General features: G+C 35.7%; 1 protein-coding gene across 2 annotated transcripts in view; it reads right to left on the reverse strand.

The window, feature by feature from the left end:
- Positions 1–16,310, reverse strand: part of CTNNA3 (catenin alpha 3) — a 1,717,381-nt gene that overhangs the window by 1,685,910 nt on the left and 15,161 nt on the right. The gene's annotated exons all lie outside the window — the stretch shown is intronic.

Consider the following 16,310-nt stretch of genomic DNA (forward strand, 5'->3'; position numbering starts at 1 on the left):
TTAGGGTATCCACTACCCCACCTCTCTGTTTAAGCAGCCCATGCCTACTTCCAGGGCATATGCCAGCCTCTTCCTGCAATCCATCCTACCAAAAATAAATGACTCAATGTTCATCCCTACACTTGAAAGGTGGCTGAAAGGCCGCTTTTTACTAATGCATATTGATGTAGTTTGTATGTGCAGGCAGGATTGTCCACTTGCATGTGCTTGAGGCCTCTCAAATGCAAATCAGAGCCAAAAGCCAAAAGAGAAGGGGGCCAACCACATATCAGGAGCAGGAGTGAGCTCCCCATCCACCACCTAATTCTAACAAGGAACTTCAAGAATTCTAAATCCAAATCTTGTCTTCCAGGTCATTTTGAAAGTATATTTCTCAAGGTAGAAATACAGGAGGAAAGAACCTACTAGAACAGCTTGTTAGCTTGACTTGTAACTTTTACATATACAAGTGTGATATACAGACCCGCATTTACACCTTCACTCTGCATTTAACAAATGTTAAAAACAGACCTGCCCAAACTTTCTAGCATTCCCTATCACTAAGTTCCTCCTTATTAGTCAAATTTGTTCCTTTCATTGTTTCCTCAGTCTTCTAAGATGTAGTTGACCCAGAGGTAGAGTAAAAATTCAGTTGTTCCACTTTTAAGAGACTAGTTGATGTTTTTCAAAATGTATCATCTCACTATGTTACTATAACAGTTTTTTAATCTTCAGCAGGAAAATTTTGACACAATAAGCTTTTGCAACAATACCACTTCCTTTTTCTTCTCTTTTTTCCCCCTCATCCAAATGTTCTAAGTTTATGGGTTTTCATGCAAGAATATATATTCACTATATGTGTATTTCTCTACTCCCTTCATTAAAATTATCTGTGAACATCCAACATTACATTTGTGAGAAAATAAATAAAATCATAAATACTCAAAAAACACAATAAAAACATTTAATTCATGATTTATTGCTATCTATGATATTATATTTAATTTGTGTTTTTCTAGGCATCTATATTTTTTTTAATTTTTTTAATGTTTATTTTTGAGACAGGGAGAGAGACACAGAGTGTGAGCAGGGGAGGGTGAGAGAGAGAAGGAGACACAGAATCTGAAGCAGGTTCCAGGCTCTGAGCTGTCAGCACAGAGCCCGACGTGGGGCTCAAACTCACAAACTGTGAGATCATGACTTGAGCCAGAGTCAGCTGCTTAACCAACTGAGCCACCCAGGCACCCCTATTATTATTTATTAATGACTGACCTTTCCCTATGTTATTTTTCTCTGGATAATTACAATGCATAGTATCTATTCACATCGTTTTCTATGCCCTAACTATTGTCATAACTCAAACACAACACACGCGCACACACACACAAACACCTTTGATGGTTTTATCTGGGAATAAGTTTCTTTTCCTCAAGTTTAAAGTGTTTTGATAATGTCAACAAGTATCCTACCAAAAGTATCTTTGGACTTAATGTGATTTCATTTAGTAAAACTCTATTTAGTGAACAATAAAGGAGAAATTTTTTAGTAGGTGCCAATTGCAACCATCATCACAAATGTTAATCTTATCTAATACTCTATAATTCCAAAATATCAGAAAAAAATGGTGAGCAACTAGTGAAAGGTTTGCTACTCCTGAAATAATGTCATAAAAGAGAACATTTATTTTGTCATTAAAAATTTATCTTCAGTGCATAGCAAATCTTTGTAAGCCTCCATCTCCCTTATCAGCACCTCCCCTTTCAAAAGGGTTAGCATAACATAGTTGGAAATAATGTGAAGGATTGGAACCAAATGCTAAGTGACCCCCCCAAAAAAATCTAAATCAAAATAAACAGGTTTAAGTAAAAAAAGGAAAGGGGACATGAGGAATTTGGTGCACAATACTATCACAGTTAGTTTTATACAACTATCTTGGCTACAGTGAAACAGTCTCTATACTGTTTTCCAAGCCCACCTCCCTCCCCACCCCTATCCCACCTCCATGGTTCCAATGCCATCATTTCTGGATTGTTTAACCCACCAAGAAAGAAATACGCACATCGTTTACTCACTTGGTAAAGAAAGGGATCTCAGGTTTATCAGAGAATAAAATCAAGCAACTGCTTAATATATATAATGGAGAAATAGCTGGGTATCTGTCTTTTCAGGTGTTCTTCCTACATATTACAAATACCTTCCATGCATTTATTTGTACATCAATAATCAGTGTAAGCTCTTCTACCTAGCCTTTTCATCAGCTAAAAAGCAATGGTGTGAGATCAGAAGCACACCTAGACTATAGGCCATCATTCATTTATTCATTCAACTTATATTTATTGAGTTTCCACTTTGCACCAGTCAGAGGGTAGGGGGAGACCATTAACAATAAATATTTTTAAAAATATGAAAATTGTTAGTACATTATAAAATGACATAAGCTATGGGAAAAAAAAGACAAAGTTCTACTTTGTAAGTAAGTAAGCAGGATTCGGTGGGAGAGACACTGGGAGTAGACTACAATATTCAAATAAGATAAAGATTAGCTCCATTGAGAAGAACATTTGAACAGTTGAAATAATGAGGAAATTAGCCAAGCAGATACCTGGAAGCAGAGCATTCCAGGCAGAGGTAACAGAGCAAAAAGTTTGAGACAGGAGAGTGTTGGTATGTTTGCAGAACATCAAGGAAGTCAGTGTAAGTGGGATAGAATGAGCTACAAAGAGCACAGTAAGAGAGATCAGAAAGGTAATGGAGTTGAAGGCATGTGGCTGAAGACCATGTTGAGCCACCTGGAAAATACAGCAGGGGTCTGAGCATTAAAGAAACATGATCTGGTTTATATTTTGGAAGGATCACTCTAACCAATAAAATGAAGTATGGAGGACAAGAGCAGAAGCAGGGACACAGTTGGGAGGCTCCTGCTTACTAGTGACTTTAGACAAGTTACTGAACCTCCCTAAGTATCACTTTCCTCATCTGTAAAATGAGAATAATAAAAGTACCATCCTCAAAGGGATCTTGAAGATTAAATAAGAAAATTCACATAAAAGCCATAACTTAGCCAATATCTCTGACACCTAACAAGGGCTCAACAAATATTAGTTGTCATTATTATCCCCTTTCCAGTAGGAGAGCAGAATCTACTTATCTACTTTTAGGATAACCAATCTCTTTCACCTATAGAGAGCTTTAATTATTATTCAAGAATGCTTTCACTCTTTGTTCCCTTAACAAAAGAGTTAAAATAAAGCTTTCCTCTGATGCCTCATTTTATTGTATCTCTTGACTTCTAACTCTATGGCATATTTCCTACATGCACACTAATCAGAAAAGCAACGTGCCTAAATAGTCTTTTAAAGAAAATCCTGGGGCACCCTGGTAGCTCAGATGGTTAAGCATCAGACTCTTGATTTTGGCCCAGGTCATGATCTCATGGTTGGTGAGATCAAGCCCTGAGTTGGGCTCCGTGCTGTCAGCATGAAAACTTTTTGGGATTCTTGCTCTCTCCTTCTCTTTCTGCCCCTCCCCTGCACTCACTCATGGTCTCTTTCTTTCTCTCTCTTTCTTTCTCTCCCTCTCAAAATAAATAAATAAACATTCTTTAAAAATACTTTTCTCTGGAACTCTGGCTATGTATCTAACCCTATTTAACTATTTCTCATCCCACATGCTAAGTAAGTACTCTCTCTATAAAACATAAAAGACTTTCTCCTCTTGCTTCAAAACACCACTTTCTACCCTTCTGGCATTCTTTCCCAATACCTTCTGTTGGCTTATCACTACCTGTTGTTAAGGAGGGGTGTTACCCTAGGTTCAACCCCTAACATCCCATTCATTGCTCATCTTACACTGTTCTCTCTGGGTAATCTCATCCTAGTTTCAGTTCTACTTAGAACCTGAGAATCTAAAGTCAAATCTGTCACCTGAGCTTCAGAGCTCCCAAATTCATTGACCGCTGGGCCATTTCACAGGCACCTCAAAACTGAATTCAAGATTTTCCCCCAAATCTGTTGCCACCATCTTTAGTTCTGATCTAGATTACCACAGCTGGGCACCCAGCCCAGCACCATGAATATCATCCTAGAATATTTTCTTTCACTCTGCCCTCCACATCAGATTAGTGAAACAGTCATATTGCTTTTATCCCCTCAACTCCTCTCATATTGTCTGTTCCCTCTCCATTCCCATTATTTCTTCCTTTGTTGAGACCCTCATTAGACTCATTTAGATTTTGTAATAATACCCTAACTGGTCTCCCTTCTAGTTTTTCACAATCTCCAATTCATCCTTCAAACTATTCCCAAAGTGATTTCTCTAATATAAAATAAGATAATGCTGGAGCACCTGGCTGGCTCAGTTGGAGGAGCATGAAACTCTTGATCTTGGGGTGCTGGGTTTGAGCCCCACATCCCCACATGGGAAGTAGAGATTACTTAAAATAAATTTAAAACTTCTAAAAAAAAGTCTTAAAAATAAGATAATGTTGCACTAATCCCCCCTTGAAACCCTCAATGATGCTCCATTTTGACACAATAAAGTTCAGGTTCCACTGAATGACTCGAGGCAATTTGGTCTGTCCTATGTCTCTAGCTTTCTCCCTCTCTTTGGCCCACCTCCTCCTTGTTCTCCATCCATGGTAAAGAATTTGAAGTTCTCTGAATAGACCATACTGTTTCATGTCCCTAAACTTTTACTCACTGTTCTTCCTCTGCCTAGAGTGCTCCTCCCCAACAGCCACTCGACAAACACTTGCTCATCATTCCAACTTCAACTCATACAATCCTCTTTACATCTTCACTCACATGCACACACTCATAAAAGAAGGAAGCAATGCTTCCTTATTTCTGTACCTTACACAGATCTCTAAGAGAATCATCATCATTCTACCATCTCCTAGGATTTCTCATACTATATGGTAGAATAAATGCATGTTTATGTCACTTTCTTGCATCAAAACTAATAAAAGACAAAAAAGATTAAAATTAGAGGCACTATACTCAAGGAAACTTATAATTACCCCAAATTACAAATATAGAAATACAGGGGCACATGGGCGGCTCAGTCAGTTAAACGTTGGACTTTGGCTCAGGTCATGATCTCATGGTTCATGGGTTCTAGCCCCACACTGGGCTCTGTGCTGACAGCTCAGAGCCTGGAGCCTGCTTCGCATTCTGTGTCTCCCTCTCTCTCTCTGTCCTTCCCCCACTCATGCTTGCTCTCTCTCTCTCTCTCAAAAATAAATAGTCAAAAAAAATCTTTTTAACAAATAAATACAGTTAAATCTTGACCAAATTAAAAAAAAAAAAAAAAGGAGGGTGAAAGCCTGTACACATCTCAGTGGTAAATAACATTCTTTTTTTTTTTTTGTATTTTATCTTTAAGTAATCTCTACACCTAACGTGGGACTCAAACTCACAATCCCGAAATCAAGAGTCACATGTCTACTGACTGAGCCTGCCAGGCACCCTGTTAAATAATTTTCCCTAAAAGGGCCACAACCCTAGAATTCCTGTCAGCACATCCTTTGATTAGAGTATTAAGATGTAAGGCATGGAAAGATACGGGATCAAAAAGGGATATCCCCTGTAAAGACCCAGTTTGAGACTATAGAAACACAGGAATGGTAGGGCAGGATTCGCATGATGACAAGCCATTGTTCTTTTCTTTTTCTTTTTCTTTTTTTTAATTTACATCCGAGTTAGTTAGCATATAGTGCAATAATGATTTCAGGAATAGAATCCAGTCATTCATCCCCTATGTATAACACCCACTGCTCATCCCAACAAGTGTCCTCCTTAATGCCCCTTCCCCATTTAGCCCACCCCTCCCATCCAAAACCCCTCCAGAAACCATCAGTTTGTTCTCTGTATTTAAGAGTCTCTTATGTTTTGTCCCCTTCCCTGTTTTTATATTATTTTTGCTTCCCTTCCCTTATATTCATCTGTTTTGTATCTTAAATTCCACATATGAGTGAAATCATATCATATTTGTCTTTCTCTGATTGACTAATTTCACTTAGCATAATACACTCTAGTTCCATCCACGTAGTTGCAAATGGCAAGATTTCATCCTTTTTGATTGCTGAGTCATACTCCATTGCATGTATATATATATATATAAATATATATATATACACACACACACATATATATGTATATATATATATACCACATCTTCTTTATCCATTCATCAGTCAACGGACATTTGGATTCTTTCCATACTTTGGCTATTATAGATAGTGCTGGTATAAACATTGGAATGACATGTCATTTCTAACTGTCCATGATTAAGCCCACCTCGCCCAGGGAACTACTAGAGATTAAGTAGAGTGGAAGAAAGAAGCTGAACCACCAGTTCACAATGCTGATAGCCTGTGACTTAAAGTACTTTGCCATGAAGCATATTGAGTTTTGGAGCACCAAACAGTAAAAGAAAACTTTTCCTGAAAGCAAAGGAAATAACTTTCATGAGAAACCATTCAATATCACAAATAGATTAAAAATTGCTGATTATTGGGGCGCCTGGTTGGCTCAGTCAGTTAAGCGTCCGACTTCAGCTCAGGTAATGATCTCACAGTTCATGAGTTCGGGCCCCGCATGTGGCTCTGTGCTGACAGCTCAGAGCCTGGAACCTGCTTCAGATTCTGTGTCTCCCTCTGTCTCTGCCCCTCCCCAACTCTGCTCTGTCTCTCTCTGCCTATCAAAAATAAAGAAAACTAATAAAAAAAATTGCTGATTATTATCTCAACTTACACTCTGCATTATTCTTCAGTAAATGACTAGTGGTATACAAAGATCAGTAATGGAAACTCTACATAAAAAGTACAAAATAAAAAACAAAGAGAAAAGGAGAGGAACCAAAAACTTCATATGAATAGGAATTAAAGGAAACAGGAAGAGGTCACTGAAATAGTTATATGTGGACTCAAACACACATACACACACACACACACACACACACACACACATAAATAATATGTTCTCTCTTTTAAAAAAATTGAAAGAAAAGTTACAAGATTCAAAAAACAGATAAAACATAAGGGAATGAAAAACAAGATAAAAGAACTCAAGCAACAAACACAAGCAAAAAAAAAATTACAAAGATAAAAGTAACAGAAGCATCCAATATACATAAACTGAGAGGACATTTTGGAAACATGGTGGAAAACTAGCAAAATCACATATCTAAAAAGATGGAAAATCCCAAACACTCTTCTTTCCTCATCTCTCATAACGAGGGATCAATAGATAGATATTAGTTACAGTTGAGTGAAATTTAAAATAATTTCTGATTCAAGGAAAAATACGCAACTAGGCCTTAAGCATATAAGAAGCTGCCCAACCACTGAAAGTGAGGGGATACAGAAACATTTATCATCCAATGGATATCAAAAGAAAGCCAGGGCAGCACTAATTTATGAGAAAAAAATAGACTTTAAAACAAAAACTGTAACAAGAGACAAAAAAAGAAAGGACACTATATAATAATAAAGGGGACAATCCAACAAGAAGATATAACAATTGTAAATATTTATGCATCCAACATGAGCATCCAAATATATAAATGTTAATAACAAACATAAAGGAAATAATCGATAGTAATACAATAATAGCAGGGGACTTTAACCACCCACGTACATCAAAGGACAGAAAAATCAAACAGAAAATCACTGATTTTGAATGACACACTGAACCAGACGGATTTAACAGACATATTCAGAACATTCCATCCTAAAACAGCAGAAGACACATTCTTTTCAGGTGCACATAGAACACCATGCATCTTTTCTGACCACAAGGCTATGAAATAAGAAATCAACTACTAGTAAAAGTCTAGAAACAGCACAAATACAAGGAAGTTAAATAACATGCTACTTAACAATGAATGGGTCAACCAGGAAATCAAAGAAGTAAAAAAGTACCTGGAAACAAATGAAAATGAAAACACAATGGTCCAAAATTGTTGGGATGCAGCAAAAGCATTCTAAGAGGCAAGTTTATAGCAATACAGGTCTACCTCAAGAAGTGAGAAAATCTCAAATGAACAACCTAACCTTATACCTAAAGGAACTAGAAAAAAAAACACACAAAACCAAAAAGCAGCAGAAGGAAGGAAATAATAAAGATCAGAACAGAAATTAATGATATAGAAACTAAAAAAAACAAACAAAACAAAAACAAAAAAACAATAAAACAGATGAATGAAACCAGGAGCTGCATTTTTTTCCAAGATCAACAAAAGTAATAAACCTCTAGCCAGACTTTTCAAAAAAGAGAGAGAGAGAGAGAGCACAAATAAACCACAAATGAAAGGGGATCACAAATAACAACCAACACCACAGAAATACACACAACTGTAACAAAATATTATGAAAAACTATATGCCAACAAACTGGACAACCTAGAACAAATGGATAAACTCCTAGAAACATAAAACCTACCAAACTGAAGCAGGAAGAAATAGAAAACTTCAACAGACCAGTTAACGGTAATGAAACTGAATCAGTAATCAAAAAACTCTGAACAAACAAGTCTAGGACCAGATGCTTTCAGAGGTGAATTCTAGCAAACATTTAAAGAAAAGTTAATAACTATTCTTCTCAAACTATTCTAAAAAACAGAAAATGAAGGAAAACTTCCAAATTCATTCTGTGAGACCAGTATCACCCTAATACCAAAACCAGATAAAGACACCATGAAAAACAGAACTAAAGGCCAATATCTCTGGCAAAGACATGCAAAAATCCTCAACAAAATACTGGCAAACCAAATCTAACAACACATTTAAAAAATCATACACTACACTCAGGTGGGATTTATTCCTGGATTGCAAGGCTAGTTCAATTTTCACACATGAATCAACATGATACACCACATTAATAAAAGAAAGGATAAGAACTATATGATCATTACAGTAGATGCAGAAAAAGCATTTGACAAAGTACAACATCCATTCAGGATAAAAACCCTCAACAAAGTAGGTCTAGAGGAAACATATATCAACATAATACAGGCCATATATGAAAAACCCACAGCTACATCCTCAAAGTGAGAGCTTTTCCTCTATGGTCATAAACAAGACAGGGGTGTCCACTCTTACCACTGTTATTTAACACAGTACTGGAAGTCCTAGCCACAGCAATCAGAAAACTAAAAAGAAATAAAAGGCATCCAGATTGGTAAGGGACAAGTAAAACTTTCACTATTTGCAGATGAGATGATACTACATATAGAAAGTGAAAGACTCCACCAAAAAACTACTAGAACTGATAAAAGAAGTAGTAAAGTCACAGCTACAAAATCAATATACAGAAATCTACTGCATTTCTATACACCAATAATGAAGCAGCAGAAAGAGAAATTTAAAAAACAATCCCATCTAGGGGTGCCTGGGTGTCTCAGCTGGTTAAGTGTCCAACTTTTGCTTTCGGCTCATGTCATGATCTCATGGTTCACAAGATCAAGACCCACATCAAGCTCTGTGCTAGCAGCATGGAGACTGCTTAGGATGCTCTCCCTCGCTCTCTGCCCCTCCCCCACTCCTGCTCTTTCACTCTCTCTCTCAAAATACATAAATAAACATATAAAAAAAGAAAAAACAATCCCATTTATGATTGCACCAAAAACAATAAAGTATCAAGGAAAAAACCTAACCAAAGAGGTTGAAGGACCTGTACTCTGAAAACTATAAAACGCTGATGAAAGAAATTCAAGATGACACAAAGAAATGCAAAGACATTCCATGCCTGTGGGTTGGAAGAACAAATATTGTTAAATGTGTATACTACCCAAACCAATCTACACATTTAGTGCATTCCCTATCAAAATATTAATGGCATTTTTCATAGAACTAGAACAAACAATCCTAAAATTTGTATGGAATCACAAAAGATCTCAAATAGCCAAAGCAATCTTGAAAAAGTAAAATAAAACTGGAGGCATCACAATTCCAGGCTTCAAGTTATATTGCAAAGCTGTAGTAAACAAAACACTATGGTAGTGGCACAAAAATAGACACATTGATCAATGGAACCGAATAGAAAATCCAGAAATAAACCCACAATTGTATGGTCAATTAATCTTTGACAAAAGAGTAAAGAATATGCAATGGGAAAAAGACAGTCTCTTCAAAAAACAGTGTTGGGAAAACTGGACAGCTACATGCTAAAGAAGGTATATGGACCAATTTCTTACACCATACACAAAAATAAATTCAAAATAGATTAAAGATCTAACTACGAGACCTAAAAACATAAAAATCCTTGAAAAGAGCACAGGCAGTAATTTCTCTGACATTGACTACAGCAAGATTTTTAGATATGTCTCCTAAGGCAAGGGAAACAAAATCAAAAATAAACTATTAGGACTACCTCAAAATAAAAAGCCTCTGCACACTGAAGGAAACAATCAACAAAACTAAAATGCAACCTACTGAATGGAGAAGATATTTTCAAATGACATATATGATAAAGGGTGGATATCCAAAATAGATAAAGAACTGATACACTTCAATACCCAAAAAATAATCCAATTAAAAAATAGGCAGAAGACACGAACAGACATTTCTCCAAAGAAGACCTATAGATGGCCAACAGACACATGAAAAGATGCTCAACATCACTCATCATCAGGGAAATGTAAATCAAGACTACAATGAGATATCATCTCACACCTATCAGAATGCCTAAAATCAAAAACACAAGAAACAACAAGTGTTGGTAAAAATGTGGGGGAAAAGGTACTCTTGTGCACCACTGGTAGGAATGAAAATTGGTTCAGCTACTATGGAAAAAAGTATGGAGGTTCTTCAGAAAGTTAAAAATAGAACTACTCTATAATCCAGTAATTGCACTACTGGATATTTACCCAAAAACTTCATTTTACCCAACTAGGATACATGCACCCCTACGTTTAATGCAACATTATTTACAACAGCTGCGTTACAGAAGCAGGCCAAGTGTCCATCAACAGATAAATGGATAAAGAAAGTGTACACACACACACACACACACACACACAGGAATATTATTCAGACATAAAAAAGAATGAAATCTTGCCATTTGCAATAACATGGATGGACCTAGAGTATATAATACTAGATCACATAAGTCAGTCAAAGAAAGACAAAAACCATATAATTCCACTCACATGTAGAATTTAAGATAAACATAACAAATGAGCAAAGAAAAAAGAGGGGGGGGGGAAGGGAGGGAGGGAGGGAGACAGAGAAAGAGAGAAACCAAGAAAGAGACTCTTAACTAAAGAACAAATACCAGAAGGGAGTTGGGTACAGCAATCTCACTTCTAGATATCTACTCCAAAAGTAAAAACTAATGTATGCCCAAAGCAATTTATTGCAGCAATTAATTTCAAGTGACTTCAAAACACAGTAATTTTACTCTAATCCCTAAAGTGATATCCTCTAGAACAAAAAGAATGTTGAGGTAATGTTAAACTGCATTTAGTATTCTTATTAAATATATGTAATATAGAGTTTTATAAATTCTCATTATACATACACACACATATAAACTTACATGTGTATGCATACACCCATTAGGATAAAGTGAATAATTATATTCATGCTATTAGGAAATCAGATTTCTAGCATAAGAAAAAAGGGATACAGGGGCACCTGGGGGGCTCAGTCGGTTAAGCATCCGACTCTTGGTTTTGGTGAAGGTCATGATATCTCATTCATGGGGTAAAGCCCCACATCGGGCTGTGCACTGTCAGATTCTGTCTCCCTCTCTCTCTATCCTTCCTCCACTCACTCTATATCTCTCTCTCAAAATAAATAAGTAAACATAAAAAAATTGATTAAAAATTAAAAAAAAAAAAGAAAAAAGAGATACAAATATAAATTCAGAAAATTTACATGAAAACCCTGGGATCTTATACTGAATTGGAAATTATCAGTATGATCTTGTTATATAGTTTTCTCTTCTTAAAAATATATATATTTCCTAGTTCTATTCACAAAATAAAAATGTGTTTAAAAAATAATAACATTTTAAAAAATAAATAGTTAAAAAGTGGTGGGAGCAGCAATGCAATGCACAGACTGTGTTCCCTAAACACTATTCCCACTAAAAGGATTTAGGCTCCCCAGCAGAAAGGCTGGAAAGATCTGGGGCAGGAAATATATAAAATGAGCCAAGAACATCTTCTTATGCTAGAAAGCAAAAACCAGTTGAGTTTTGTCAAAAGACTCAGGACCCAATTTAAAGGGGTTCACACTGGCCAAAAATGGGAAATTTGAGCATCAAAAAAAAAAAAAAAAAAAGATTGCAATACACTAAAACATATATAAAAATTAGTTCAAAAACAAAAACTCACTGGTCACCTTTCAAAGTTGCTATGACACCATCCTATTTTTTCTGAAAATTAAAGAAGAATGGGAAATAATCAAGTACTTTCCTGATTTTCTAGTCTGAACTATACTTTAGAGTAATATTCTAAAATTCTTTATATAATAATCCTAACCAATAAAACTAATGAAGAACTACAAAATGATAAAATCACCATTTACATCCCCTTAAAAAATAATAGATCTAGAAAATAATCATCAATAAAAGCTAAAATTATTTAGGTGAATGATTAACAAGGGACTTTGAGACTCAGGCTTACAGAGCCCAAATGGACTGATCAAATTTAACATCACCAAAAGTGACACAACCCAGACTCTATGCTTCCTGACATGACAGAATAGGAGGTACACCACACCATCTATACAGTATTCTTGCCAAAAGAGTTGAAACTAAATCTAATCCAGCCTTGTATAAATCTAACTACCACCTTACTGGAAGGAGGAATGTATTAAGTGACATCAAAAGGCTACAATCACCCAAATCCAGAATGTGAGAAATACATGAAGACAAATGGCTTGGTTTCTTCAACTCACAAATGACATGGAAAAGAGGGGAAACTATTACAAATTAAAAGATATGCATTATTAACAACCACATAAAAATATGTCGATACTGAATTCTGTTTCCAAAATCCAACTATAAACATTTTTTAAACTATAGATATTGTACCAACAGTTAAAATTGGACACAGACAGGCTATGTGATAATATTAAAGAGTTGCTGTTAATGTTATTGGTTATGATAATATGATAATTATGTTATCTTAAATCTTCATATATTAGACATAGTATTAACATGGACAATTTATTTTCAACAGAAGTACCAAGGTAGCTCATTGGAGAAAAGACAGTTTTTTCAACAATTGGTGCTGAAATAATTGGACACTATACATAAAACAGGAACCTTAACCCTTTCCTCACACCATATACAAAAAATTTACTTGAAATGGATCATAGAGCTAGGGGTAAGACTTAAAGCTATCAAACTTCTTGAAGAAAACAGAAGAGAAAACCTTGGTAACCTGGAGTTAGGCAAAAGCTTCTTAGATATAACACTTAGATATAGCAAAAGAAAAAATGGATAAACTGGACTTCAATGAAATCTAAAACTTTTGCCATTTGAAAGACAGTGTTAAGAAAATGAAAAGGCAAGCCACAGACTGGGTCACAATATTTTTAAAAGCCATATATGATAAGGGTCATGTATCCAGAAAATATAAAGAATCCTTAGAAATCAATAATTAAAGGGGTGCCGGGTAGCTCTGTCAGTTAAGCATCTGACTTTGGCTCAGATAATGATCTCACAGTCCATGAGTTCAAGCCCTGCATCAGGCTCTGTGCTAACAGCTCAGAGCCTGGAGCCTGCTTCAGATTCTCTGTCTCCCTCTCTCTCTCTCTGCCCCTCCGCTGCTTGTGCTCTGTCTCTTTATCAAGTATTACTTAACTAATCTTTAGTAATTTATAAAACTCTAACCTCTTCTAATTGAGTGTTGGTTAGAGGAGTACTCTGTAGCATTAAATATTAGATTAAATATTTTTATTAATAAAACAGCAGGGGTAGGAGGCACCTGGGGGCTCAGTCGGTTAAGCATCTGACTTCAGCTCAGGTCATGATCTCACGGTTCAGGAGTTCAAGCCCCATCAGGCTCTGTGCTGACAGCTCAGAGCCTGGAGCCTGCTTCAGATTCTCTGTCTCCCTCTCTCTCTCTCTCTGCCCCTCTGCTGCTCGTGCTCTGTTTCTCTCTGTCTCTCAAAAATAAATAAACGTTAAAAAAAAATTTTAAGAAATCAGTAATTAAAAGAAAAACGGCTCAATTTCTTAAATGGGCAAAACATTTGAAAAGACACTTTATCAAAAAAGATATACAGATGGCAAATAAGCACATGAAAAATGTTAAATATCATTCATCACTGGAGAAATGTAAATTAAAGCCATAATATATATTACTACACACCTACTAGAATGACTAAAATTAAAAAGATTACCAATACCAGAGGTAGCAAAGATGAGAAGCAATTGGAAATCTAATACATTGCTAGTGAAAACAAAAACTGGTACAGCCACTTTAGAAAACAGCATGGCAGTTTCCTACAAAGTTAAACATATACCCACCCTACGACCTAGCAATTCCATTCCTTAGATATTTACCCAAGAGAAATGAAAGTATATGTCCACAGAGAGACCTGTATGCAGATGTTCACAGTGGCCTTATTCATAACAGTCAAGAGCTGAAAACTCAAGTTTCCATCAACAAATGAATAAACAATTGTAATACAACCATACCATCACATTTCATGCAAGAAAAAAGTAAACTATTGATAAAGGCAACAACATGAATATCTCTCAAAGGCATTATGCAAGAATCAGATACATTTAAGTACACGCTGTATGATTACACTTATATGATGACATCCTTGACCTCTCTGATACATCACTCAGTTTATTTGATGCCTAGACCCTATTTAACTTCTTAATATTTGCTTCATAGCTTGCAAGGCTGTTTTTCATACATGTATCTGATGGGTTATGTGTATGATTCATAATTTTTTCTCGAAAGAACTCTAACTCAACCTGCATGTGTTCACAGTACAAAAACACAAAAATAAAAGCTCTGAGTATTTTTTGTTTTTTTACTGCCCTTTAAAAAATAATCATCTCTTATTAATCTTATTTTTAACAACAGAATTTTTAAAAAGAGTCAAATGATGGCCCTGGATTCAACATGTTAATTGGATATCTGAAGATTTCACTGCAGATACTTAGCAAAATTTTAACTGCTACATTTCTGTTCGTTTTCAGTACAATGGGGTGAAAACAATCAGTTTGCAAGCTTGTTCACTTACACAAGCTGGGTTTAGTATGGTGTGTGGTACGGAGCCCAGAGTTTCCAACACAGTAGTTGTATTTTGAGTATTTAAAGATCAAAGTACGTTAAGAAGTCCTGTCTGAACTCCTTCCTGTCTATCCAACAACTTCCTTCCCAGCTAGATTGATCCACTTAATTTTGACCTATCATTAGTTGAAATTCAAGTTAAATTTATCACTAAACTGAAAGAGTGAAAGGAAGGAAAATAGCTAATCTCAATTACAACAATCTATTTTTAAAAATACTAGGACAAGATTCATAGATTCATACAAAATTAGCAAATATATTTTATTGTAAAAATTGCCTTGATCATGTCTGTTTTAAAGATGTAGATATTTGACCTTATTTAGATAAATTCTTGTTGTTTCTAAAAAACTAACTTTCTTAAATCTTTCTTCTGAATTGAGTAACAAGACCGAATCTTTTTCTGCTCCTAGAAAACTTGGAGCCACACTTATGCCCACATAAATCAGCGTGTGGGTTAAAAGGGCAGCAGATCTCCACTTTTTTTCCACCAAAACAGAAGTGACATTTAAAGAGTATTTAATATACACTGTCCAACATACTCTCCTCACTCTGAACTGCCACCCACAGTACGCAAGACAACTGGTTTGCATGAAATACCCCTGTAAGATTTCTGTAAACCCTGAATTTTCTCCCCCATCAGTCCGTAAGACACTAGAATCACAAAACCATAATCAAAGCTGCTGCATTTTTTGCGTTATTCCTGTTTTATATCCTAATGCTTGTTTTCCTTTCTTCTTTCACTCCACTTTTAATTTGTCCTATCTTGAGTTTCATATACCCTTGTAAGTCACCTTAAATCCTTTCTAGAAGAAGGAATAAATAAATAATCATTCCATGTATCTGCAAAAGCAATCTCAATTTACCTTAGATAAAGCCTTAAAACTTTAACTCCTTGCTGCCTCTTAACTATTCTCTACCACACTGAACACAGAAATATTGAAATCCGAGTTCTTTCTTTTTTATCAATGCCCTGTTTGAAGATATTTAAGGCTACATACCAAAAATACAGGAAAAGCACCCATGCACAATTTAAGTTTAGAGGCCCATGATGGAAATTAAATTGTTTGT

Source organism: Panthera uncia, chromosome D2 (assembly GCF_023721935.1).
Source record: "Panthera uncia isolate 11264 chromosome D2, Puncia_PCG_1.0, whole genome shotgun sequence".
In the NCBI taxonomy this organism is placed as follows: domain Eukaryota; kingdom Metazoa; phylum Chordata; class Mammalia; order Carnivora; family Felidae; genus Panthera; species Panthera uncia.